A 27,367-nucleotide genomic window follows, 5' to 3' on the forward strand; every position below is an offset into this window, starting at 1 on the left:
TACCAACCAAACTGGTTAAAAGTATGAGAACAGCCAAGATCCAAGACCCTTCCTCGGTCTTTGCACTGCAGTTAAGTCCCTGGTTGCCAACTGCAACATCTCCGTGCGCCCCCGCAAATTACGATGGCTAGAAGTCCTTGTGCGCAAACTGCGCCGTACCCCTGTGCACAATTGCAAACTGCGGAAGTCCTAGTCCACCTGAATAGAACGTGTGCACATAAACTTGTGACGTCACCTTAATAATTGTTACTTCCAAGAAAGACCCTTCTAAAACAAATAATTCTGCCAAACTGGCTCAAATTTGTTTAAAACTATTCCTTGCTGATCAATCTGCAAATGGCTATTAAGGGAGAAAGACGATGTGCCCTTCCGTTTCACTTCTAGCTTGTTGTCGCAGGCTCGTGTAGCCGGGTTTACTCGCCAATGATGGATTCACATGGTTAGGCTATCCATTCGAGATTTGTATAATAAGATACCGGTGGGTCTTATTTATGGTAACGCAGTGTGTCCCATTTTGTTGCTGGGTTTAGGAACTTCCTGTGTGAAGGACCGGAGTTTTTCCTTTACACTGGCGGGTCTTCCTGCCTATGTGTAGGTCTTCTACATATGTGGTGGTTCTGAAAAGGACCGTTGGGGTGCCGTGGTGGGATATGAGACCTTTGGCTTTTGGTCTCATAATTTCTTGCGGAGGCTGGACTTCCTCCCATCAGAAATATACTTTATGGCCATGACTTCTCGTTGTCATATGTTCCCTCGTAGTACACCTAGCCCTCCATGAAGAGTCTTAAAGTGTTGATCGTTCCCTTTAACGCTAATCGACACAGGTGGGCTTCGAAGCCTTTATCTTTGATGTTTAGTAACTCTAGTGTATGGCTATTGTGTCTGTGCCATCCTCCTAGTGCTCCTATGGCCAGGCCTTTAATTTCCACTTTGTCGACTTTGTACAGGGTTTGGATGGTGGGGATCAGAGGTTTATATTTGTTTACTTTTTGTTGATTTGCTTTTTGGATTCCTTCGTTTGATTCATTTACGATCGTCGGGTCTATTAGGACGGCGATTTTATCCTTTACGAGGATAAGGTCCGATATTTGCTTTTGTGTGACCCCTTGTGATTCGACTGCGATTCTTGGCTCATAATTGACAAACGCACCTTATTAGTTTTGAAATTTGAGATTTCAATAGCACGTGGTTGACAAACTGGCAAAAGCAAAATGTTGTTATTTACCCCAAATCCCGCTGATTTTCCAGAATTTACCTTGTTGCCAATGTTGTATTATTTGTACTTTCCAAGTAAAACTCAACGCTTGCTAAAATATACCACGATTTATTAATAAATATCACAAAACTAATTTCACTGAATGTTCGTTTAACAGTCTGTATAGCTCTGGGCGTCTCCTCATTGCGCATGCGCCAACGAGCTTCCGACAGGTCAGCCACAACTCTCCAGGTCAGCCACAACAGTCCTCTCATTGTACAATTATAGAAACTATTTCTTACAACATGTTTATGCGTTACCAACTGCCTCTTTGCAACCAAAGCTTGAGATGCCTCATCTTCTGTGTCTGAACTCGAATCCAGGAAGCGTGGGTTTGGCCTAAAATCTAAGTAACCTTATCATCATGTTATTTCATGTTCAAATGTTGTTTTTGTGTTTATCATTATACAGTGGAGACCCTCTAAACCGGACAACCCCGGGACCGAGAGGAAATTCCGGTTTAGAGAGGATTCCGTTTAGAGGGGACATTGACTATCTAACTTTCAGTAAGTCACCCGGGTGTACTTTGTCCAGGGTTTTCCATGGAAATCCATGGAAAATATGAGGCTGGAGTATTCGGACTAAGTTTCCAGCCTTTTCCAGCGTCAATATTTAAAAAAAAGGGTGGAAAATTGTCCATGGTATGTGGAAATAGCCTGGAATAGTTTCCATGGTTTTCCAGGCTCCCTGGAATAATTACCATGGAACAATTTCCAGGGTTTTCCAGCCAGCATGGAATAAATACCGTCCGAATACTCCATGTAATCTCGAAAACCATGGAAAACCATGGATTTATTTCCAGGGTTTTCCAGATTACATGGAGTATTCGGACGGTATTTTTTCCATGCTGGCTGGAAAACCCTGGAAAATGTTCCAGGGTTTTTCCATGTTCAATATTCCATGGATGCCTGGTATAACATGGAAAATTGTCCAGCGTTTACCATGGTCACTGAATAGAAAAAGAAATTTCTGGTCTAAAAACAATATTCATGTATTAAATGAATACAATACTCACAGCTTAAGTAAATCATAATTAAAGGTTAGATTAAAACAAAACAAAAAATCAACATAATGCCTTAGTTTCTTCGATGTATTATTTTGTTCACAATTCATCAAAATATAACATCAGATTACAAATTGTGTTACATTTATTTAACAAATTATTCAGATCAAACAAGTGTTGTTTAATACATGCTTACAAAGCCTCTAGGTCCATAATCATAAATCAGGCCCTTACATAACAGAACAAGCGCTCCTTTAAAAGTTAAAAAGTATAATGCAACCTTCACAACATGTATTCAAAGTAACAAAATACAAGCAAGTCAAGTAATATACAGTAACAATTCACGAACCCTGTACAAACGATATACAAGAAACAAAATGAAAAATTTAAGTTATTTTTAGCTGCTTCATGTATGTCACAATATATGTAGCTGAACATGAGCACAAGGATAATATTTTTATGTCCCCCACTATAGTAGTGGGGGACATATTGTTTTTGCCCTGTCTGTTGGTTAGTCTGTTGGTTGGTTGGTCTGTTGGTTGGTTGGTTGGTTTGCACCAACTTTAACATTTTGCAATAACTTTTGCTATATTGAAGATAGCAACTTGATATTTGGCATGCATGTGTATCTCATGGAGCTGCACATTTTGAGTGGTGAAAGGTCAGGGTCATCCTTCAAGGTCAGAGGTCAAATATATGTGGCCAAAATCGCTCATTTTATGAATACTTTTGCAATATTGAAGATAGCAACTTGATATTTGGCATGCATGTGTATCTCATGGAGCTGCACATTTTGAGTGGTGAAAGGTCAAGGTCATACTTCAAGGTCAGAGGTCAAATATATGTGGCCCAAATCGCTTATTTTATGAATACTTTTGCAATATTAAAGATAGCAACTTGATATTTGGCATGCATGTGTAACTTATAGAGCTGCACATTTTGAGTGGTGAAAGGTCAAGGTCATCCTTCAAGGTCAGAGGTCAAATATATGTGGCCCAAATCGCTTATTTTATGAAAACTTTTGCAATATTGAAGATAGCAACTTGATATTTGGCATGCATGTGTAACTTATGGAGCTGCACATTTTGAGTGGTGAAAGGTCAAGGTCAAGGTCATCCTTCCAAGTCAAATATATGGGTCAAAATTGCTCATGTAATGCAACTTCTGCAATATTGAAGCTAGCAATTTTATATTTGACATGCATGTGTATCTCATGGAGCTGCACATTTTGAGTGGTGAAGGGTCAAGGTCAAGGTCATCCTTCAAGGTCAAACGTCATATAGGGGGACATTGTGTTTCACAAACACATCTTGTTCTCAGCTACTTTCACTTTAATGCAATTTAGGTGCTTAATTTCATTAAAATACTTTTATATAATTTTATTGTTCAAAGAAATTCAGAACATAATAGATGTACATGTATTACTTTCCAAGTGACAATTTAAAATATAATTGCAAATCTAAAACTTGTGTAGGCAGCTTAGTAAATTATAAGTACCCAGGTGGGATAAAATTACAGTTTTTAAAAACTTTTTTGTTAATTAGCTGGGCTTCAGTAGGTCGTGGATCTTTTATAGAACTTGTACTGCTGTTATACTGTAGGGCTCCTGCATGATCTCTGAAAGAAAAACAAAGCAAACAATATTACAAGAAAGTCATAAGTTTTTTACATTCATCTGTAAAAGTAAATGTGCAGTAATCATATGATTGAATATCTATACTTTAATGCTCATTCATATTTTTATCTATTTTAGATATTTCATATCACTGCTCAATTCTGTACATCTGGCTTTTTTGTATTCGAGCGAACATTTACGATCCTAAGTAGTTTGCAAGCGGGCTTTAATCTACTTGCAAACAGGAAAACTGAGACTTTAAAGTGAATAAATTGGTGATTTAACTTATATTTTTATAATGACTCTCTTTTATTTTGAAATTTATATTGTTGTTTTCTTAAATGCCCCAAAACGGGGTACACTAGCATGTTTCTGGAAACTCAAACATATATAGGAATTTTATATTCAGATATTGCTATATGAAAGTTATGCTAATTTGCTAATTCATATAAAAATAACCTGTAATTGAAACTAGACCAAAATATTGGATACCAAAAAGACAAAATACTTTCAGGTGGTTAACACTAAATTTCTTATATGAGCCCGGGGCATAACAATATTTACCATGAATTTGTGGCCATGTTAGTCCTCTTGGTAAATGCGCCAAAAGAGCCGCTTTGCTGTCTTGGGTTATTTCCCTGCCAAACTCTGCAGTATCTTCCATCAACTGGTCAGCTACAGTTAAAGCACATAATGAAAATGCATATAGAAAAGAATTCAAGTATTGTTTTAAATATTTAGTAAAATGGTCTTTTAATAATAACTTACAATGAAGTTAATACATCACAAAGCATAGCATAACAAAATTTGTTGGTATGATTAGTACAAATTTATTATTGCTATAATTAGAAAGATGTGTAATTCTATTGGTATGAAAATGCACAGTGAAACCTAAAAAACAATGCTATTGGTTTAATTAATTTATTTATAAACATTAACAGCATTAATGAGCATTGAGTTCTTATCATGCACAGCACATAACTCCCTTAGCCTCAGTTCCCTAGCCATGCATTATAAACTTCCAATACTACATTCAAGCTTATTAATATCTCCACATAGGACTTCCTTTATCAAGCTGCAAACTGCACTTAGTGAAAATGTGTGTGACAGCTGCTTTTAAACTTCTATATTTGCCATACTTTTACCTAAAATGTCACATAAAAAAGGTCTACAATGATGACATAAGAAGAATAAATTTAAAGGAATATTTAAAAATAATGAAAAGCACAAACCTTCAGTTGTTGTTCTATTCCTAGACAGACTTCTGAAACACTTGTATGCATCACTTTTTAACAACATTTCATGTCACTTTCCAAATGATATCCATACATTATTATTTTAAGAAATTCTTGTTAATGGAAAAACTCATTAACTCTACTGTTTGTGAAATTACATTAACTTCATTTTAACAACAAGTTTAACCTGCATTTTTTCTTCAATACGCCTTCTCCAGAATTTCAATCTAACAGGTAAACTTTCTGTATTTGAACTCAGCCAATCAGAAAAGGCTGTGATATTTTATAACCAATAGATTAGCCGCAGACACATCTGACTCACACACAGGCTTTTCAGATAGTTTGTTAATTGCAAACCTGGACTGTAGTTAAATATTGAGTGTGTATACACCTTGAACAGGGTTAAGGAATTTAAACTTGTAGACATTGCTTTGAAAGTTACTACTATTACTTCTACTACTAGTACTTCTACTACTACTACTACTTCTGCAAAACTACTACTACTATTACAACAGCCACAACAACAACAACAACTACCTACTACTACTACTACTACTACTACTACTGCTACTACTACTACTACTGCTACTTCTACTACTTCTACTACTACTACTACTACATCTACTACTACTACTACTACTACTACTACTACTACTACTACTACTACTGCTGCTACTACTGCTTCTACTACTACTACTACTACTACTACTACTTCAACTACTACTACTGCTTCAACTACTACTACTACTGCTACTGATGCTGCTACTGCTGCTACTACTCCTGCTGCTGCTGCTGCTGCTACTACTACTACTGCTACTGCTGCTGCTGCTACTATTACAACTCCTGCTGCAGCAACTACTACTACTACTGCTGCTGCTGCTGTTACTACTACTACTACTTCTACCACTACTACTGCTGCTACTTCTACTTCTACTTCTACTACTACTACTACTACTACTACTACTACTACTACTACTACTACTAGTACTTCAACTACTACTGCTACTACTACTGATGCTGCTGATGCTGCTACTGCTACTACTGCTGCTGCTGCTACTTCTACTACTACTACTGCTGCTGCTGCTAATGCTACTTCCTTAACTACTACTACTACTGCTGCTACTAGTATTGTTATTATTATTTATACTACTATTGCTATCATTACTGCTACTATTCCTGTAAATGCTAAAACAACAACACAATAGTAACTGCTACTGTCACTTAAATTTGCACCAATAGTATAATTATCAGTAGTTTAACTGCTTGTACAACTTATACAACAACCACTTTTACTTCTACTCCTACAACATATTCTACTGCCAGCACCAGCATTACTACTTCTACTACTACTACTACTACTACTACTATAACTACTACTATTTCTGCCCAAACTATGCACATTGTTTTATGTTTTATTCATATGTTGTGTAAATTGTTGAACTTTGATTTACTTTGAATAAAATGTGTTGCATTTTTATAAGTTATTTTCTCCTCTTATAAAGTCTAAGTTTTTTCCAGGGTTAGCTGAAAATGTTAGAGTCTTTTCCATGCTTAAAAAATTCTATGTTCCACTTTCCATGCCATCTGGAGATATTTTCCAGGGTTATCCAGCCTAAATCCAGCGTTTTCCATTCCTTTTCCATGCTTTTTCATCCAAGGCTGGAAAATGCTTGGAAAAAAAGTCCACGTTTCATGGACATTTCTAGAAAAAAAACCTGGAAAACCCTGGAAACTGTTTCAAATTCCAGGGATTACCATGGAATTCCATGTTATACCATGGATTTCCAGCCTAAGTTCCATGATTACCCTGGACAATGTACACCCGGGCAATTACATAGCCTGATGTGGAAAAAACACTTTCAGCAAATTTTAATAGTTAAGTTACATACATGTATATCAGCAATATCAGTCACAACATAAATCAAACAGTGCACTCTGAATAACAAACTATTTTATACATGTATGCATTTGTTAGGTGAATTTATTTTTTTCGCATGATATCCCTGATTGTCTATTTTCCTACCCCATATTTCTCTGACAGTATCTTGAGTGTAGGTTTAGGGAACATCTCTGACTCTTTTATCAATTTGATTTTGTCTTGTAGAGATAATTCCACGGGCATGTGCTTAGAAGGAGGTTCGGACATTTTTAGTCTTAGTTATCTTAATTACCAATTTGAAAATATAAATGAATATCTTAATGCAACTGCTTCAATAACTGCGAAATCCCCATTTTATATGACACTTAATTAGCAATTGTAATAAACAATACAAAATTAAATAGCATTAAGATAATTTAAAGCACTGCTTCCTACATAAAAAACAAACCACACTAAAGAACTCTATGTTTGTTTTCAGTAATTATAATCAGTATTATCACCTCTATTGATCGATATGTACAACACAGGACAAGTATCTTTAAATTGTTTTGTGATTTTTACATTTTGCTATTTATTCGACCACCTTTATTAATTTCATGCTTCTTTAATCCGCTATTCACAACTTTTTTGACACTAGGTCTAAGGTGCAATAAACCGGCCTTGAGCTGTTTAGAGAGGTATAATTACGTATGGAATGACCCAATTTTGATCTAAAGAATGACCGGTATTCGGAATTGAGGGGATTCCGGTCTTGAGGAGATATTTTACGCATGGTTTTATAGGTGAAAAAATTGGACCGGACAATTTGGCCGGTTTAGAGAGGATTCTGGTATAGAGAGGATCCGGTTTAGAGGGTTTCCACTGTAATTAATTATGTTTAAGAGCAGATTTTGAAATTATTTTTTGAAAGGATTTTTATTGCAATAGGGGTTTCATTGTTGCTATCATGAACACATATTGCAGTTTGTATTTGGAACAGCCAGTGTTTATGTAGCAATATTATTTGAAACTTTTTAGACATTTCTAGGATAGCATGTGTGGATGCCTTCACATCTTTACAGTTAAAGGAGCCCACCCTCAATAACATGTGGTCTTTGTTTGTTAAAATTTCAGTTTGTTTGAGGTTGTTCGCTGAATATTTTGGGATCTAGAAGTAGCAGTATCGATCACATGCTGTCCCACATACGATTTACTGTTGTCATGAGCTTGAGCTCTTTCTACCATCGGTACACATCCTAATGGAGTATCGTTTGGATTATTTAATTAATTTCTTTTACACGTACTGAAAGATTAAATGCCTCAATACTATAATGATAGGTTAAAAACATGATAACATACACACATGTATATGATTAACAGTGATAACATTGGAAATATAACTGATTCCGTATAATTGATTACTCCGGATAATTGAATAATCGGATGTGACAAATGGGCTATTGAATTAATCAGAATCTACTGTATAATGAAACTCTACTTGACAACATAATTATACACAAATGATTTATATAATTTCCTCTTGCTTGGGTATCAGTATTACTTCGGTACCAAATCATGAATAAGGGGAAAACAAACAAAGCCATAATCTAATGGCAGAAGCACACATTTACAAATAATGTCAGTTAGTAAATGTTTTACACAAATTACCCTGCAGTTCTTTAACATGTTTTATTCGTAAGTCTGAAGAATGTAGTGGTATACTGAAAAAATGCGTTGAATAAGTGAACAATTCATAAACAGCATATTTTTCATTTGTTTCTTTGGTAAAAATATTTCTAATAATGCCAACATTGTCATTATTAAGCATTAATAAGCATACAATTATTACCCTTAAAAATAGAAAAAAACTATCTTAGGAAAATGGATTTCTTTGAATTGCATACTTTGAAAATTGTTATACATTTGCAGTAGTGGTCCATGGTTATGCTTTTAAAAAACAAAAGCCGTCTTGGAATTTAGACGGACTTTTGAATTCAGGATCAAACTTATTTCCTTTACATTCAGCTATTCTGCAAATGACCTGTTGCAAAGGCAGCATAGGTTTTCTAACAAGGCCTTTTAGTTTCCCTAAAAAGCTTTCAAAAGCAAAAGCAGAAAATATTTCAAGTGAACCAAAGCTCTGCAAATCTAAAGGCAAGTGAGCAAACCATGCATGAACATTAACCCTTTGCATGCTGGGTAATTTGTCTTCTGCTAAAATGTCGTCTGCTGAATTTCAAAAATTAGCATTTTCTTCGATTTTTTTCAAAGAATACTATCAGAATAGCAAACAGTTTGGATCCTGATGAGACGCCACGTTTTGTGGCGTCTCATCTGGATCCAAACTGTTTGCAAAGGCCTCAAAAATTCGGTTCCCGCATTGTAAGGGTTAAAAACAACCATATCTCTGCTATAAAGCTCATCGAACTGTTGCACAAACTTAACTAAAAGTTATTGCGTATAAACTCTGTACGCATGGCAAAATAAACTGCTGGACAAATAGAATATGCTCACAAACAATAACATAAAATGTTTGTTCAATGGAGGAGGCAGATGTTTACAGCAAGAATTGGCGAAACTCTGTTGCTTTCCATCTCTCAATATAAGCCAGCGTACATGACTTCCTATTAAATTCTCTTGGCAAATGTCCTGACAAATCAAACGAGCTTTCTGATATCTGTTTTATTGCACTTGCCCCTATATGACAACCCCTGTTGAGTGGCCCCTTCATCCAAAGCAATATCAACAACGCCTAGATATACCAAATGCATAGCATCTATGGGAAACTGAGAACCATACCAATTGGTAAACAGTGAAATGGTGACTGGCCAGTATGATGCATTGTATCTTGCATTTCATCAAATGCTATATCTGTTCTAAGTAGACAGTTTGTGTCCGGATTTGTCATTTTCCCGTTCCACACACCATGTTGTACACATTTGTCACATCCGCGATAGCCACTGTGACCTTTAATTTGCTTAATAAAAGCTTTAGCTGGAGCGTCGCAAATCACACAAGAAAGAGAAAAAACAGCTCTGATCTCAGAATCATCGCACAATTTTACACCATTTTGAAACAGGCCTTCCAACTCCTTGACAAAATGTTCAAGGTAAGGGTAATACAATGCAATTACCTGTGTGTAGTCTTCACTTGTTTTTCTGGCCATCACTGCAAAAAGCAACGGAAGCTGCTTCATTTCGTCACCGCACCTTACCTTACGAACGAATGAATAGAAAGCAACTGGTAAAACAGTTGTCTGACGACCTTAAACATCCCGTCAATGTACCATGTCGTTGCTTTCTTCAACAATTGCAGTTGCTGGTCAGTGGCGAATATAAGGAGTCATCTTTCGCTGTTGCTGACCTCGGCCCGGAAAAAAGACGACGAGATATTCGCCATGTCGAGCTAAAATGAAACATGTGCACAAATATATCATTAAAAAGTGTTGCATATAACATGACTGTACTGTTAATTACATACACCTGGCGGCGATACGGATTAACATCGGCTAGACATCAGGCCATTTTATAGATATACTGTTTTTGCTACGGATATCTATCAGATATTAGTGTGCTGGCTAGAATGACTCGCATTCACCATACAAGCATTCTTTTTTTAACCCTTTCACACACTACTTTGCTGATAAAGGTGTTCCTTTCATAAGAATAAAAAAACATTTAAGATTTATTACAGGTTTTACACTTGCATGTGTGCCATTCACTTATTCGACAAAAAAGTACATAAAATGGGTGCATTCTACAAAATGATGTGTAACTTATATGGTTTATCCTTCGGCAGATTTTCATGTTTAATAATTTCAAATTCTTCAGTAAGACTCTTTATTGCTTTCTTTTCTATTTTAGCGTTTTAGTTTGTTGTTTCCCAGCTTTGATTCTTGTGTTATCATTTATTTTTTAAAAAGCATGCACTTTCTCTTTTTGTTAATGTCTGGAATTATGGTATGTTCTATTTCGGACTATTGAATCCTACTTTTCTGTATGTTTCTGTTTTCAGATGATATTTCTTAAAAGCTTGATTTCAAAGGAATTTAATAAAATCTGCGTTCTCATTTTTCGGCGTAGCTGTGTTACCCAGCTTTTCACCATAGCTAACTAACCTTAGTAAGCATCCAATGATATTTGAATAAAATGTCCTGTCTGTAAGCAGAGAAACTGTTTGTAATAGAAAATGTACAATCTACAACATTTCTAACATTTACATTAATAGTTTATACAATTGAATTTTTTTTTCTGAAGTATAGGGTATGTAAAGGGATACGACAGTGCCTTTTGCGGGGTACGGACATTAGCCCTCTAGGACGTTAGCCCCTAGGACATTAGCCTCTAGGACGTTAGCCCCTAGGACATTAGCCCTTTCAAAAAAGTGCATGCTAGGACATTAGACCCCAGGTGTTTTAAAACGCTCATAACTTTTTTAAGTACCTGGTAAATATTTTTAATTTCATATGTAAATACTTACAATTATTAAAGTCTCTATAACGCTCAAAATCAACAAAAATTTTGTTAAGTATTTCGTAAAATAAAGTTAACACCTTAACAATCAGTGTTCCTTTTAGCAATAGCCAGAATTTCAACGCAAGATGTGGTATGATTACATAGATTTTTGTAGATACAAAATGCTTGTTTTTATTTATTTGTGGCCACAATTTATTCCCGCGAATATATCTTTTCATACGACACACAAACACTATGTTAGTGTTCATGTGTCGTATGAATAGATATGCAAAACAATAATAAAAACGAGCATTTTGTATCTACAAACATCTATTTACCAGACCACATCTGGCATTGAGATTTCGGCAATTGCCATAAGGAACACTGATTTTTAATTGGTTAAGTTTATTTTACGAACAATTGTACGACATTTTGTTGATTTTGAGCAGTAATGTTACTTTAATATGTTGAAGTCTAATATATATTTTGTTTCAATATACAGCTTGTACCACACACGTAAATTTGAGTTTTTTTTTAAATTTCTTTACTATTTTTAGCTCACCTGGTTGTGCTCATGGTGAGCTTTTGTGATCGCCTTTTGTCCGTCGTGCGTTGTCCGTTGTGCGACGTCAACATTTGCCTTGTTCACTCTGACTAGAGGCCACATTTATTTCCAATCTTCATGAAATTTGGTCAGAAGATTGGTCTCAATGATATCTTGGATGAGTTCGAAAATGGTTACGTTTGCTTGAAAAACATGGCTGCCAAGGGGCGGGGCATTTTTCTTTATATGGCTATATATGGCTATAGCAAAATCTTGTTAACACTCTAGAGGCCACATTTATCGTCCGATCCTCATTAAACTAGGTCAGAAGATTCATCCCAATGATATCTTGGAGGAGTTCGAAAATGATGTCGGTTGGTTGAAAAACATGGCCGCCAGGGGGCGGGGCATTTTTCCTTATATGGCTATAGTAAAACCTTGTTAACACTCAATACAGGCCACATTTATTTTCCGATCTTCATGAAACTTGCTAAGATGATTTGTCCCAATGATATCTTGGATGAGTTCTAAAATGGTAACCTTGACTTGAAAAACATGGCTGCCAAGGGGCGGGGCATTTTTCCTTATATGGCTATTAGAGCTGCAACGATTCGGTCCGATGCATCGAAAATCGGTTCGAAATGCGTCGATTCGATTACGAAACCAAACCTACCAAATTCGATTCGATTCTTTAACATATAAACATATATATACATAGATACGTAAAGCTCGCTGTATTCTGACTATTTGATACGGGAAGGTGTAGGTTTTATCTTTACCTGTAATTACGACGCGCGCGATTGGCTGCTTATTACTTTAGTCATCCAATCAGTAAGCGCATTACAGTCTACTTTCGGAAAAAGCGTCAAAATGGCTGAACAAATTGTGGTCGACAAAATGAAATTATCAGATGCGCCTAAGAAGCTAAAATCAAAAGTGTGGCAGTATTTTGGGTTTCTGTATGGTAGCCCTCCCGATAAAGCAAAGTGTAAACTGTGCTTCACGGATGCAAACATAACGTTGATTTAGCAAGACTATAAGAGGTAGCACAAGTGCAACTACTGAAGTCGCCAGCCAGAAAAGTAGTTATGTTTCTGTTGGGAATTTGTTAAGTTTATTAGAGAATGTGCTTTGTCCTACAGGTAACAGGTGATGCTGTCACGGCTAAATGGTAGACATGCTTGTAGCGGTTTTGGATATAAGTATAATAGTGATAGTACTATCACTCCACTGATTCCAGATGTTCTTATAATTATTTATTTAATTTTATATTATTGTGTATACAACACAATCTTCTAGTCAGAAGTTTTTCGGCGTAAGCTGTATTAAGCCAGCTTTTCACCCTGACTTGACCTTTGTATGTGTCCAATAATACTCAAATAAAATTTCCCGCGGCTAGGTACGAATGAATACACTTCATTTATTCCATTGGCTGATTTGAGTATAACACCAGAACATTGGAAACATATCCGCGTCTTTGTAACACTGTTTTACTGCATGAAACAATTTTATCTCTAATGAAAAGGCTCAATAGATAGAACAGTTTTACAATCAATTTTCGACATAAATACAGTTTGTGCGTTCACCTTTTATTTTCAGAGAATTAACAGCGCAAAAGCGTTTATACTTAAGGCTATGTTGTCATATTTAGTACTTACTTGCATTGCATTTAAACCGGCGAGGTTTCGGGTCATTACGCGGCCATTTGTGAAAGTCAGAGTTTATATACAGTTCATCACCGGAGTTCGCAGAAGGGGTTGCGATCATTGTGTTACACTGGTCTTACTGACAATAACGTAGTGACTGTAATGCATTGCATTCCAATCCGCAAGGTATCAAGGTCAGTTTGCGGTCAGTTGCAGAAATCTTTATATAAACGCCGTCTCGTAAACTTTGTGCACTTGAAGTCTGTTTTGATCAGAGAGATACTAAATAAAGATATTTGGCGATATTATTGTGGTATGTCAATCATCGATTTTTAATATGGTTTCAACATTTGCATGATAAGGACCAATTTTGATAAAATTAATTAGAAATATTTATCCATTTGGACCAGTTTATTAAGCATGAGCACAATAATTCACTATACTATAATTATGCAATTAAATAAGATTCGAGTATTGCCGGCTGACCTATATGCACTCGTTTATTTTCATGTTTCTTGTGTTTTTCTATTCTGTAAATATAGATATCTGAGTAATAATTTCACATAAAGCAAAATAAGCCACGAAATCTGGCGCAACACCCCGTAATTGATTTGCTTATGATGTAGCTAAGAACTGCGCAGAAAAAAGGCATCCGCTACTTTTTATCTTTTGATCGTTCATAAACATCGACCACAATCAAAGCCGTATATCTTTTTTAAAGATATTTCTTGTTTATATTAAAATTGGGTCCTAATTTGCTATTCTTTTTTATGCGTTTTATTGAAATATTGACATAGTTTGAAAGACAAATGGCAGTTTCTTGCAAAATATTTCTTACAAATGTTAATTTAACACACTTTCAACAGTTTTTAAAACACTGTTGAACCAACCAAACTTTATCAAACAAACACACAATTTGACAAATGCCCAAGATATCTAGGTATGCGACACTTTTGAACAGAAATGTTTATTTTGAGGCAGAAGAGTGAATATATGATGAAACTAGGTTTGATGATGAATCGAATCGAAAAAATCAGTATCGGAGTGTCTGAAATCGAATCCAATCGAGCTGTTGGTGAATCGTTGCAGCTCTAATGGCTATATACATGTACGGTACAGCCAAGGCGGAACAAACATATTTCGCGATCTGCGGCGGCAAAGCGAAACGAGTCGATGCCGGGTCAGCTGTTGAAGCCGCGTAAGTATGCGGCGCAATTCGAATTTTGCCGCGAAGCTTCGCATCCGTCCGCCGAGGCAAGCCTCGATCCGCGACATGACGCCGAGTCTATGCGTACATGTATCATAAAATAAACATTTTTTTTTTTTTTTATTATTAGTTGTTAAAAAAAATTAAAAGAACATTAATAATAATATGTCAAATCATTATATTTAATGTGCGCGGATTGAAAATAAAATAGATACATGTAACATAGTTAATAAAAAAGCATGCTGTTGTGTTTTTAGTGAGTGCATACCCGTTTATAAACAAATTGTTGTAATCCTAAAAATTCAACAAAAATCAAAGTCATCAAAACAAAACATGATAATCAAGGGCATGTATTAATTCTATTTCAATAATAATTTATCTTTGTCATTTTAAGAATCAGCTTAAGTAGTTAAAGTTACTTTGTGTGCGTCTATTAACTGCACCGTTTCATTATTATTTTATATTGAAGTGATATTATGGGCATTTTTCACTGTTGAATTGAACTGAAAAGAATAAACAGGTCAAAAGAGTTACTGAAAATGTGGTTACTGACCAGAGGCGTATCCAGAAAATTTTCAGAGGGGGGGCTCAACAGGGAGGGTGCGGGAGGGGTGTCCCCTTCGGTCGTCGAACTTTTTTTGAAATTGCACCTTAAAATAATGCGATTTCCTGCTATCTAATCAGCATTTTGCATGATAAAAATGCATGTAAAACAAATAAGAACTTGAGTTCACACATCTAGTGTGACAGACACATGGACAGACAGACACACAGGGGTAAATCAAATGTCTCTCAAACCACTAAAGTGGTGGGAGACATTATCTTTATCCATAACTTTTTTAACAGAGTTAGATGGGTGGACCTCCTATTTAACCTTGTTGGATATCCTACTAGGTCATCTTAGGTACAACATTAAAATGTTTATGTCTATGTCCCTATGAATGGAAAGCAGGCACACAGCGGAAAACCTGTCCTGACACATTGATGATCTTAGTTTTGTCTTAACAAGTCCTTGGGCACTGATACTCCTTTCACACTCGCATGATGTGACAGGGAACACACATGATATGGACAAAACAGTGTAAATGATGGGGTATAGCTGGGAATCACAATGTGCAACAGAGCCCTGAAGGGTGGTAGGTGGGTTGGGTACACCCTTCCACCTAGCCTGCCATATAAAGTGCATCTCAGCAGGCAGGGACTGAGGGGAAGGGAGATCATCATTGAACCATTCAAGGTCACTAGCACTGACAGGAGAGGAGCACATTTGTTCAGGTATAAACTTCAATCCCATGGCTGCCTTAGTCTGCAAATAACTGAATAGGGTGTCCATTTCGTTCACTAAAGTGTCAACAAAGGGAGGCGTTAGGTTTCTTGTGTAGTTTAATTCGGGTGTTGCTGCCTCGATGTTGTCACGCTTTTAGAAAATGATTTAGTTTCATATAGCAAAGTAATTCTTCAATTTTGAGTCTTTTTTAATTTCAAAAACTATGGATGAACATCAAAGCAGTTAGCCCGATTTGTAAAAATAAAAATATAAAAATAAAATAAAATAAAAAATTGCCATTCATTAAGTGTGCAGTTGAATTTCACTGGCAATAACTTGTTACTCAAAAGGATTATCACTCTAAAGAGCTAATACCAATTAAATTCATCAAAGAAATTACCGAAAAAATAATTATGATTGTCCATTGCGTTCGTCTAAACTCTTAATTGCTACAACTTGAAATATTGTTTTTCACAAGTCTCATGCGACAGCCATTTGTAAACATTTACCTGTAGCTAAATGTATTAATGAATTTCATTAGTTGAATGTATCTTCTTCAGCCAATCAAATAGCGCAGTTTATTACTTATAGTCAATGAAGCGTGCACTTTAGCTGACGAAGGTTAGATCGTCTGTACACATGCCTGGGGGCTAATCACACAAATCGACAGCTGTTTATTGCTTAATTAGGGACATATGACAGTAAATACACAAGTGGATTGAAACTGTAAGGGGCTCATTTTTATTAAAAATCGTGTCTAGCCAGCCAGCTGGGGAGGCTTTAGCCCCAGAGCCCCCCACCTAAATTACGCCTCTGCTGACAATTAGCTGCAACTCATCTTGCTACCGGCTGTTTATAAAAGTAGATATTTTTTACGACTGGACATTTTTCTAAGCCGAAATGATCCGTAAAACAAAATAGTGTCTTTGTGTCGTTTGAACGAATCTGCACTAAAAACTAAATTCACATCGTAAATCGAATACTTTCTGTCGTAAGTTGGGAAAAACGAAAGTACGGTTGATATACAAATGAATTACTTTCTCTTTCCTGGATATTGTTTTAGTATGTTGATGCTGCATTCACAAATATAAGTGTATCTTAAGTGAAAACAAAAACAATAAATAACGGTTGCGATAGACACCTATTAACTGTTAGATGACCATTAGAAAACTTTAAATGATCAACAAACATATTTGTTTTTGGTTTTATTTTTACGACAACAGGTATTATCATATAAGCATATTTAGTGTGCCTGGCAAGTAAGTAAGTTTCCTGCCCGTAAAGAATGTATTTCACACATTAACAAGGTCACGTAATTAGGTACAATTGTTTTCCCTTTCATATCGAGACATCAAGGCGACCAGGCAGCTGTTTTCGCACCTAAGAGTGGTCAAGGTTCCAGAAGATGGGTGGATTTATAATTGCATGTTGTTTTTGCTATTTTATTTTAGCAGAGTCAATAAGCAGTTTGAAGCCACGGGACGTTTGCTTGAGGAAGGACTGGGCGAGCTGTCGTTTTTTAATATGTAAATCAACCCAGAACATGCAACTGTGTATTGTGTGACATTATTGAATATTAAATGTATTCGAATTGTGTTATTTGTCGAAAATTCAGACTTATCACAGATGTAAAATAATTGATAAAGCTCCTGAAACGCAAACATAAAAAACGCTTTTTCAATATAAAATAAAGTATGTTGATAATGTGTTATGATTTATGCAATCAAATAACAATAGTTATTTGTAATAAAGATTTTTGCCATTTACTTCCGACTTACGTTGTCCTTGTAACACTGCTTGAATAAAACAGCCAAACACTGAAAATGAAATACAAATATGTTAATAGCAAATTACCGGTAAAGCTACATCGTGTTTAGAAGCGGTTACCACACACGTTATAATTTACTTCCGACTTACGCTGTCCTTGTAACACTGCTTGAATAAAACAGCCCTACACTGAAACGGAAATAAAAATATGTTACTACATGTACATGTACATTCAAACACATAAACGCTACATGGTGTGTATATAGAAGCGGTAACCATTATATTTTGCAAATATCTAATTAAAGGCTTCATTTAGAATAAATATCGATATACAGTCCAACCTGCCCGAGCGACCGCCTGTTAATAGCGACCAACAATCAATAACGACCACACCGATTTCCTCCCGAACGATTTCACTATATATTGAACCTGCGAATAAAGCCCACCTGTGAACAAAGACCAACGACCACCCTTTTACATTCCCAAATCTCCATTTTGATAGCTTACAACGACCACCGCAATCATTAAAAATCAAGGATTTCACAACTTTCAAAAAACAAAATGGCCGCCAGGACGCTGTGTAGTCACGTGATACACATCTTACCAGTGGACTCGTCGGTCGCTATGGAGATATTGACAAGTGACAGTTTATTGCACTCGATAGCAGTTGTTTGTTTATTTAACATGCATTGCTAATTGGTAGTCGCCTGCTTCTTTTATGCATTTGACAGTTTGTCAAAAGTGTAAAAATTTGCCTTTGTATTTAAGTGACTCGCTATTAATGTACTAATTGCCGAAAATATCAAAGACAAATTTGGGGCTTTCATAAACTCATTAAGGAAATTAACGGTTTCATATCATTTACGATGCCTATTAAAGACAAACTTTTTGATAGTCATTCTCTTCTTAAATTTCTCCGTAATAAGACGTTCATAGATTATAGAGAAGTAAATTGTCAGTTCAAGTTAACCATCATGACTTCCAAGCGTATCAAAAATGGGATGGACTCTAGTGTCAAGCAGAGTAAAATAAGTGATTTTTTTAAGTGAGTGTTATGATTTTGTGTGTGTCTTGAGTGGAGGGGTACGGGGGTCGTAGTGCTTATTGTGTTTTGTTGTTTCTACTGGTACGTTGGGTATCCGTCTGGAATATTCTTGGATGTTTTCAGTCTTATATAAATATCAGATTGTCCATTATTGTCAACTTTACTGGTTGTGTAGTAGTGATTCATGTATTTCATGTATAAATGTTTGCTATGTTATTTGTATTTTGTACTTTGTTCTTTGTAGAATTACATGTACATGTACGTATACATGTTTGTCAATAGTTATTTATACAGTATATGATAAATTAAATAAATAATAACATGCAACATGTTATAAATATACGAATGTAAAACAAAACTGTGTTTTCAATCCTTTATTTCATTATACATGCATAAGTATTCAAACATTTAAACAATAGAGCACATACATAGATAAGGTACCTGTTAAAAAAATACTAGCATATTTGCAAATTTTCGATCGACCCTGCGAATAAAGACCACCTGTGAACAAAGACCACAATGACCAAATCCCTTGAGTGGTCTTTATTGACAGGTTGGACTGTATTTAAAGACGTGATATTATATAAATATTCTGTAAAGCATAATATGAAAATCATATCCGCTTATTAAAGTAATATTATGGGCACATTTAACTGTTGAATTTAGCTAAAAAGAATTAACAGGTCAAAATAGTTTGTTGAAATGTGGTTACTGACCAATTATCTGCAACACATCTTGCTAGCCTACCAGTTGTTTATACAATTTTTTTATTATAGTCGATATTTTACATGACTCATCCAGTCCTCTAAGAAAAAAGGATCCGTAAAACAAAATAGTGTCTTTGTGTCGTACGAACGAATCTGCACTAAACCTAGATTTACATTGTAAATCGAATAACTTTTGTCGTCAGTTGTCAAAGTACGGTTGATATTCAAATGCATTATTTTCCTCTTTTCGGGATATTGTTTTAGTATGTTGATGCTGCATTAACAAATATTAGTGTATATAAGTGAAAACACAAACAATAAACAATGGTTGTGATAGGCACCTATAAACTTTACGATGCCCATGATATCACTTTATAACATGAAACTTATAACTATGAAAGTGGCGTAAATCTAGGTTTCTATGCTACACAAATGAACATGTAGATGTATATCTATTCACTTGATCCCCCGCGTACGTATGCGGCGGAATCACTCCGCGAAAGTAGGCGAGGTTGATACAGGCTCGGCGTTGTTGCGCGGAACGATGCCGAGTGCCGCAGCATTTCGCCGCGTGAACACACGATTCGGCCGCCGCGTACAAATAATCTTGCCGTGGCGTAGCCGCGGATAATGTTTGTTCAGCCTTGGCTGTATACTGTATGGCTATAGTAAAATCTTGTTAAGTTTCTAGTTTGCTCAATCTTCATGAAATTTGGTCACAACATTTGTTTCCTGTGTAGTAAAGTTTGGTTTTATTATGTCAATATTATGTGACATTAACTGTATTATGTAATTTTTTATAACACAGAATTTTCATAGTTAACACAACTGTTTTAGTCATTAACACTTATGAATATGATAAGCCTTTCAACTTAGAGATTACTGAAAGAAAGACAACATGTACATGATTTTGCAGTATTTATGCAGTATTTATCTCCCTTGCTTAACCTGGTTCAGTAATCTATTTTTAGTTCTGCTCTGGAATTTGGGAAGATATTTATCATTGATAAATGCACTGTTCTGAGGGAAAATTGACTACTCTGCCATTGATCTCTTCTGATCTGTATAAAATAAGCTGTTTTGGCTGATTTAAACACCTTGATGCTTTCTTGAAAAGTTAACAGCTCTTGAAAAAGGTTGGAATTTTGAAATAATTAAACTCTAAATTATTTTTAACACCAGCATCAAGACATTTTGGCATTATTATCTAAATTATTCTTATTATTTAGATTATTTTTATTTGGCATTTTCTAAATTAGAAAGACTATTCTATTTCAATAACTTTAGTAAATTTTTCTTATTTTTACATTTGATTCACTGAAGTTTCCTAATCTCCATAAATATTGTTCTTTAGATTAAATTAGACCTATTTTGTAAACTAGATTTTTGAAGCACTTTCTAGACTAACAGTAACTTATGTTTATATCAGTTTTTTTGACAGATTTTGAACTTCTTTTTACATTCATTAAGGTATTTACTGTATGTTGTTCATTTTTGTAACGCTACTTAGATTCTTTAGACTTGGCTTGTACCTGTTCTTAATTTTCTGTCATTGTTCTTCATTTTCCGAGTTTTTGGAATAAAAATTAGTTATTTTTGTTAAAGCTGCCTTGGTTTTCACTTATAAATAAATTCTTTGAGTGTTTTTAGGCGTCCCTGACTGAACGCCTTTAGTTAATTGAATTACAACTAGTCAGTATAGTCATCCTGACCGGAAATAAGAGTTCGTCAAATAAATATTTCCGCATTACATAAGTGCTCACAAAGTTAATTAACTGTAACTGTCCTGTGACCGGTTCATTTGCGTAAGTGAAGGAGACCGCACTACCACACCTGGATAGGACAGTTGAGTTCGATAATGGTTTGGATCGGTAAAAAAACATGGCCACCAGGGGGGGGTCTTTTTCCTTATATTTATATAGTAAAAAACTCTAGAAGTCACATGTTTTGCCTTATCATCATGAAATTTTGTCAAAACATAAGTTATGTGGATGTCTCGGTCGAGTTTGAAAATGGTCATGATCAGTGAAAAAACATGGCCGCCAGGGAGTGGGGCAGTTTTCTTTATACAGTCAAACCTGAATTCAGCGGTCAGTCAAAGGAAATGGCCAAAGTTACCGTTGTCTACAGGTGACCGTTGAATTCGGATCACAATTTTAAGATGGTTTGTCAGTTGGTAGTAGTGCTACCTCGTTACCCCACCCAGTCGTTTGCATACAGTGTTAAACAGATGCTCATTGCCGTTAACTAAGCATGATAACAGAATTTACTTATATTGAATAATACCTAATAACATCTTATAGATTGATTTAATTTCATATTGTTATTAAACTAAAGCAATGAATTTATCAACGCTAGTATTATTGTTTACTCATGCATCTCGATCATTCAGTAAATAAAACTTTTGACGTGCCGTTTACGTCACGTCCGTACAAGTCTAAAAAGCGGATTCGCTTTTATAAACCGATAGTACGGTGATATTGTACCGTTCTAATTCAAAGATAAAGACGCAAAAAGTTTGTTAAAATTTATTCGTACGCAAACATCACACAAAAAACATTTTAATTTAACAACCTCATACAAAATACAACGCTTCAAACTCACATTTGCATTCAATTCATACTTCTCCATAATTTCTCGCTAACGCTTAAGCACACTCTATACTTGCGTACGTCCAACACAGAGCTCACTTGCTATTACACGCGAACTTTTTCCAGATGCAAATAGTTTCAAACATTTGACTCGCTCCTCTAATGTGAGGAACTTAAGTTTACCACTTATTGTTATTCCGTGATTTATTATTCCGATTGCTTTTAAAAGTGTTGTGAACGCTAGAAAGAATGATCCGAAAATGTTATTTTAAAATCGATACTCAATGTTGTAAGTATATGTACTAATTAGCGGTCATATAATTAGCGATTATTACTTTAAACGTGTCAAAAACTCTGACATATTTTCTGATGAAGAAACCCCCACAATTATCCCCGGAAAACAAACCTTCTCAACACCTTATTATTTGTTTACTCGCCGCGTGCCACTTTTATAATATCACAGGCAATTACCGCTATCAAACATTTTAACCGCAAAATAGACGGACAAATGATGTGCAGTGTTTTAAATTTTCGCGACTCGAGACGACTGACGCGTGACCGTTGATTTCAGTTCAAACATGAATTTCGGAGTTAAATATAGTGGCCGTTGGCCGTTATGGACAGGTGGCCGTTAAATTCAGGTGTAATATAGAGTGTTTTTCGTCGGGGGGATTCCAGACTGACCGTTGTCTGCAGGTGACCGGTAAATTCAGGTGGCCGTTAGGTCAGTTTTGACTGTATGTATATTGTGACAACATGCGAACAGTCAAGAAGACACATTTTTTTCCCAATCTTCATGAAATTTGAACATATCTTGGAAGAGTTAAAAAATGGTTCAGGTCTGTAAAAAAAAACATGGCCGCCAAGGGGCCATTTGTTGTTCATTCTTCATGATACATGGTTAGAACATTTGTTCCATTGATATCTTGGCCTGCAAAGAACAAGTCATTTCTTTTTATCTCAGGTGAGCGACTTTGGGCCTTTCAGGCCCTATTGTTTTCTTTGGACTCTATTTATTTTTTCCTTTGTTGATACTGTTTTGTACTTGCTAAACAAAGTTGATCCATGATCAGGGGCTCTATGTGTCTTAACATGAAGCAACTCTGCTTACAAAGATAATCACAAACATGTTGGTTTAACAGCACTTAATATTTTTTTTCTTTGGGATTTTGAAACAAGCAAAACAACTGTTACAAGATCAGGGCTATAGATAACAAGCGTATTTGCGTTATTACGCAATTAAATTAACCAAAAACGTAATTATATTCAAAATAAAGCGTACAAAAACGCAAATACAAATTTAATAACGTAATTCCCGTAAATACCTTGCAACACGAAACGCAATTCTTACGAACACCGGGCGTATTTTTTAAACTGGTTATTTTCCGTACAAAAATGTACCGGATAGTTTATATGCCGTCCTATGAAGAAAAGAAGGCAGTCTTTCCAGCGGTTATCAATCTTTGGGGTATTATTGTAATTATTTGTAGACCCGTCCGATTTCTACTTTCATTTTCAAGGTATTCAACTCAAAATGACCCGAAAATGGGGTGCATCGCTTTGAACAGCCATGACTTCATCAATTGTGCAGCGATTTTCACGAACTCGGTCTTATCCAACGCAAAAACGAATGAACTTTGATCAGAAATTCAGTAATTGTTTGTTGTTATGTACATGTTATGTACCTTAGTAGATTTTCATTATATTATATATGTCATTCCCTAAATTACCCAATTGAGTTAAAAACATACATGCCAGAATTTTTTAGGTCCAAAGCGGGACATTCCATAAAAAATTGTGGGGACATTTGACCAAAAAGCAGGACACCTAAACGATCTATCATTCCACCTTTACTGTAGTCAGTATAGTACTAACAAAAACTCTTGATACTTTTATTCAAGACATAAAACATCTGATATGAAGCATGAAATCTAAAACATAACAATAACAGTTTTATTAAATAAGACAATAGCAAACAACTAAGATAATATTAATCTTTTTAGAGTACAAAATCTGGAACATTACGACAACAATACTCATTATATTACTTTCAATGGCAAACATGAACGCAGGGGAGGCTATCCAGTACACTGAAAGTAAGGGTTTCAAGCAGTTTTTTGTTACACCAACAAAAACAAAAGGACAAAAGAAGTCTATGGATGCTTTACTTGAATTATTTTTCTCTAATGTTAATAATCATATTTTGTTTTCTTCGTATATACACAGATTAAACTGAATTGTGAATTGTCAGGCGCTGTATTGAGGTAGTGTCAAACTGTCAAGAATAACAACACGTTGTTTTTATTACAATAACACAAGACACGATCGGTACCACTTTTACTGTTTGTTGCGATTAAGCATGTATCCATGCGCAGTTTGTTACTTGTCAATTGTCGCGGCTTAATTGGAGTAGGGTGAAACTGTCATGCATTGCACATCGTTGTTTTTAGCTTAATTGGAGTAGGGTCAAACTGTCATGCATAGTTTTTATTACAATTACACCCAATTACACTAGACAGGGTGGGTATCACTTATTGGACTGTTTGTTGCGATTTTGGTATATTGCACATTCCGATTATCCCGCTATTTTGGAACTAAACATTGAATGTAAAAGACTCATTAATGACGTAGAGTTAAATTTACAAAACAATTGTTTTGTAATCCATTTCAAACAAAGACAAAAACAAACACATTTTCAACATTTATTTCATTATAATACAACTATCGATAGCAATAAGCGACCACTATCTTGAAGACCACCATGGTGTGAATGCCTGATAAAATCAATAATTAGCCAATAAATCGCTGATAAGGTGTCATAAACAACACTGGTACACACGAGAAGTAGAATCGGATTGTTAATTGGGGGCAATGAAGGGATTAGCGGTGGTAAGTATTAGCGAACAGAGCTTGAATAGCGAATTTTATTGGGAACCTATAGACCTTTCATTGTTTTTTACGAATGTCGGGACAAATCGTCTCATATCGGGACGCCGGGACAAAGGGCCCAAAAGCGGGACTGTCCCGCCGAGATCGGGACGTCTGGCATGTATGGTTAAAAAACCGGGGGTGAAAAACCCAATTAGGCTCAAACATAGGGGGTGAAAGTTTTTGCTAAAACTCTATTGAATTTACAAAAACCCTATTGTTGTCAAAACAGAGGGTGAAAAACCCAATATACCCCAAAAGTTATCTATAGCCCTGCAAGATAAAATGAAAATTGCATATTTATTATTTCATAATAACAAGGTGACAAGATTGCAAACAGGTACATGTGTGAGTCAACAAAAGGGCGAGTAAAATACAACTTTGTGAAACTACTGTATCTAACTATTTATTGGCAAACTTGAAAATAGCACATTAGATTTAAAATAGGAACAACTCTTATATCCTACCAGAAAGAAGAATGTTTTTTTCTCAAATGAATATGGTCAATTTGTTCAAACAAATCATTGTATAGCGTAAAATACAGTAAAACAGATGAATATTTACACTTTGAACAGTTTAAGAATCACACATTGATATTGCAGATTGATGGTTCAGTGTAAAACTATGCCTTACTCCATCTTGAAGGTGTCAAGCATAGTTTTGCGGTGCGCTATCGATAAACAGCATAGAAAAGCACACAGATGAAAATAGGCATATGTAAAAGCTTATGAAGCACATATGTTTGTAGCATCTAATACATTTAAAACGCACAGGAAAGTATACACTTAAGACACAACGAACAACATAATAGTCACATTATCAATTGTGGCTGCGATTCTTTTTATCGTCTGCAACTGAATTAACAGACAAATCAAAACCACACTGGATTTTATTATTTTATTTCCTATTCACAAGTCCGTAACAAAAACATATTTCACAAGGTTACACAACTTCACTTACAACAAATAAAGCTTTATTTCAAGAAACTAAAATATTTAACACAAATAGTTGCCGAAATAGTTCATCAAACTGTATGATAATCTAATCTTTAAATTAATCCAATGTTTTAACTTAGGTCCAAAACATGAACTCCCATTGTGACAAGCGTACAGGAGTATAAATACTTTTATTAATCCGTCTACTGAAATTTCCACGAAAATCAGCAAGAATACGGAAAACATGAAATACATGAAGAGGCTCCGCTAAACTCCGCCGGAAGAGTCCAAACACATGGAAACTCCGCCGTATAAACGTACATGTATATCTGTATTAGCAATGTTCGATATTTCGCGTATTTCAGACATAATAAGAAGTTTGCAACAATGTTAATCCTGATGAGACAGCTCCTATAGATGATGTCTCATAAGGGTATCCTTGATTGCTTTGAAACATCTCTATTCTGTAAGAGCACACTCACACATTTAATACCAGAAGCTCTTGATTACTGCTTCCACCGGACGCAGTTTCCAACAGCCCGTAAAAACTCTGCGAGGGTCTTTTGGCCTCCTGCGTAATCCCAGCACAAGTTGTGAAGGCGCTCCTGAAGGTTCTTGGTGGCTCGCTTCACTCGTTTTCTGATCAGTAAAGGTGTCTCGAATCTAAAAACTAGCATCCTATTCCCAGAGTCTGGGCCACTGTCGTGAATCGAAAAGGGCAGTCTGTCTGGCTCTCCAAGTGTAGTCAACTTCTCTGGCAGCTCGAGTTCCCTTAATGAAGCTGGTTCCTTTGGTAATTGACCTTTCTTGTGTCGCGGAATTGTGCGCTTAACAGACTCTTTCCTCCCGACAGCGGCACGCACTTCCACTGGATGGGTCTGTACAGTGTCGGCCAGCACCCTCTGCTGATCATTGCATTTTCCTTCATTTTGTTTCAGTGCTTTGTGGCCTCCACCGCAGCAGCATCTCTGTCGTGAGTATGAAAGGCAGAGATCTTCACATAGTCAATCTATAAACAGAAATGAATAAATTTGAACAAAAAAATTTCTCATTGACAGATATAAAAGGCAAGCTTAATTTTAAAAATGACATATAACTTGATTTTTCAACTTCTGCTGTGCGTTTGGCAATCTGAGCAATAGAATTCTTTGCATTGCTAACATACTTTTTCGGTTGTTATGAGTGGTTTTCAAACTTGAAAGCTGAAATTTCATTCAAAGATGTATTGAAATTTCGTGCATCATCTGCAATATGAACTTATGAGTGAACATTATATGATGTAAACGTTTGTCCGTAAATTAACTTTCCTT

General features: G+C 35.7%; 2 long non-coding RNA genes across 3 annotated transcripts in view; one reads left to right on the plus strand and one right to left on the minus strand.

Annotated features, from left to right (window-relative positions):
• Positions 1-27,367, plus strand: part of LOC127842913 (uncharacterized) — a 78,992-nt gene that overhangs the window by 30,259 nt on the left and 21,366 nt on the right. For both annotated transcript variants that reach the window (XR_008031968.1, XR_008031967.1), the window contains one exon: positions 2,920-3,065. This is a non-coding gene — a long non-coding RNA (uncharacterized LOC127842913). The remainder of the gene's footprint in view (positions 1-2,919; positions 3,066-27,367) is intronic.
• On the minus strand, positions 2,332-5,538 carry LOC127842915 (uncharacterized). The gene is made up of 3 exons (XR_008031971.1): positions 5,106-5,538; positions 4,438-4,548; positions 2,332-3,875 (listed from the first exon to the last, which is right to left on the minus strand). It is a non-coding gene; the product is annotated as an uncharacterized LOC127842915 (long non-coding RNA).

This window comes from Dreissena polymorpha, chromosome 8 (genome assembly GCF_020536995.1).
Source record: "Dreissena polymorpha isolate Duluth1 chromosome 8, UMN_Dpol_1.0, whole genome shotgun sequence".
Classification (NCBI taxonomy): domain Eukaryota; kingdom Metazoa; phylum Mollusca; class Bivalvia; order Myida; family Dreissenidae; genus Dreissena; species Dreissena polymorpha.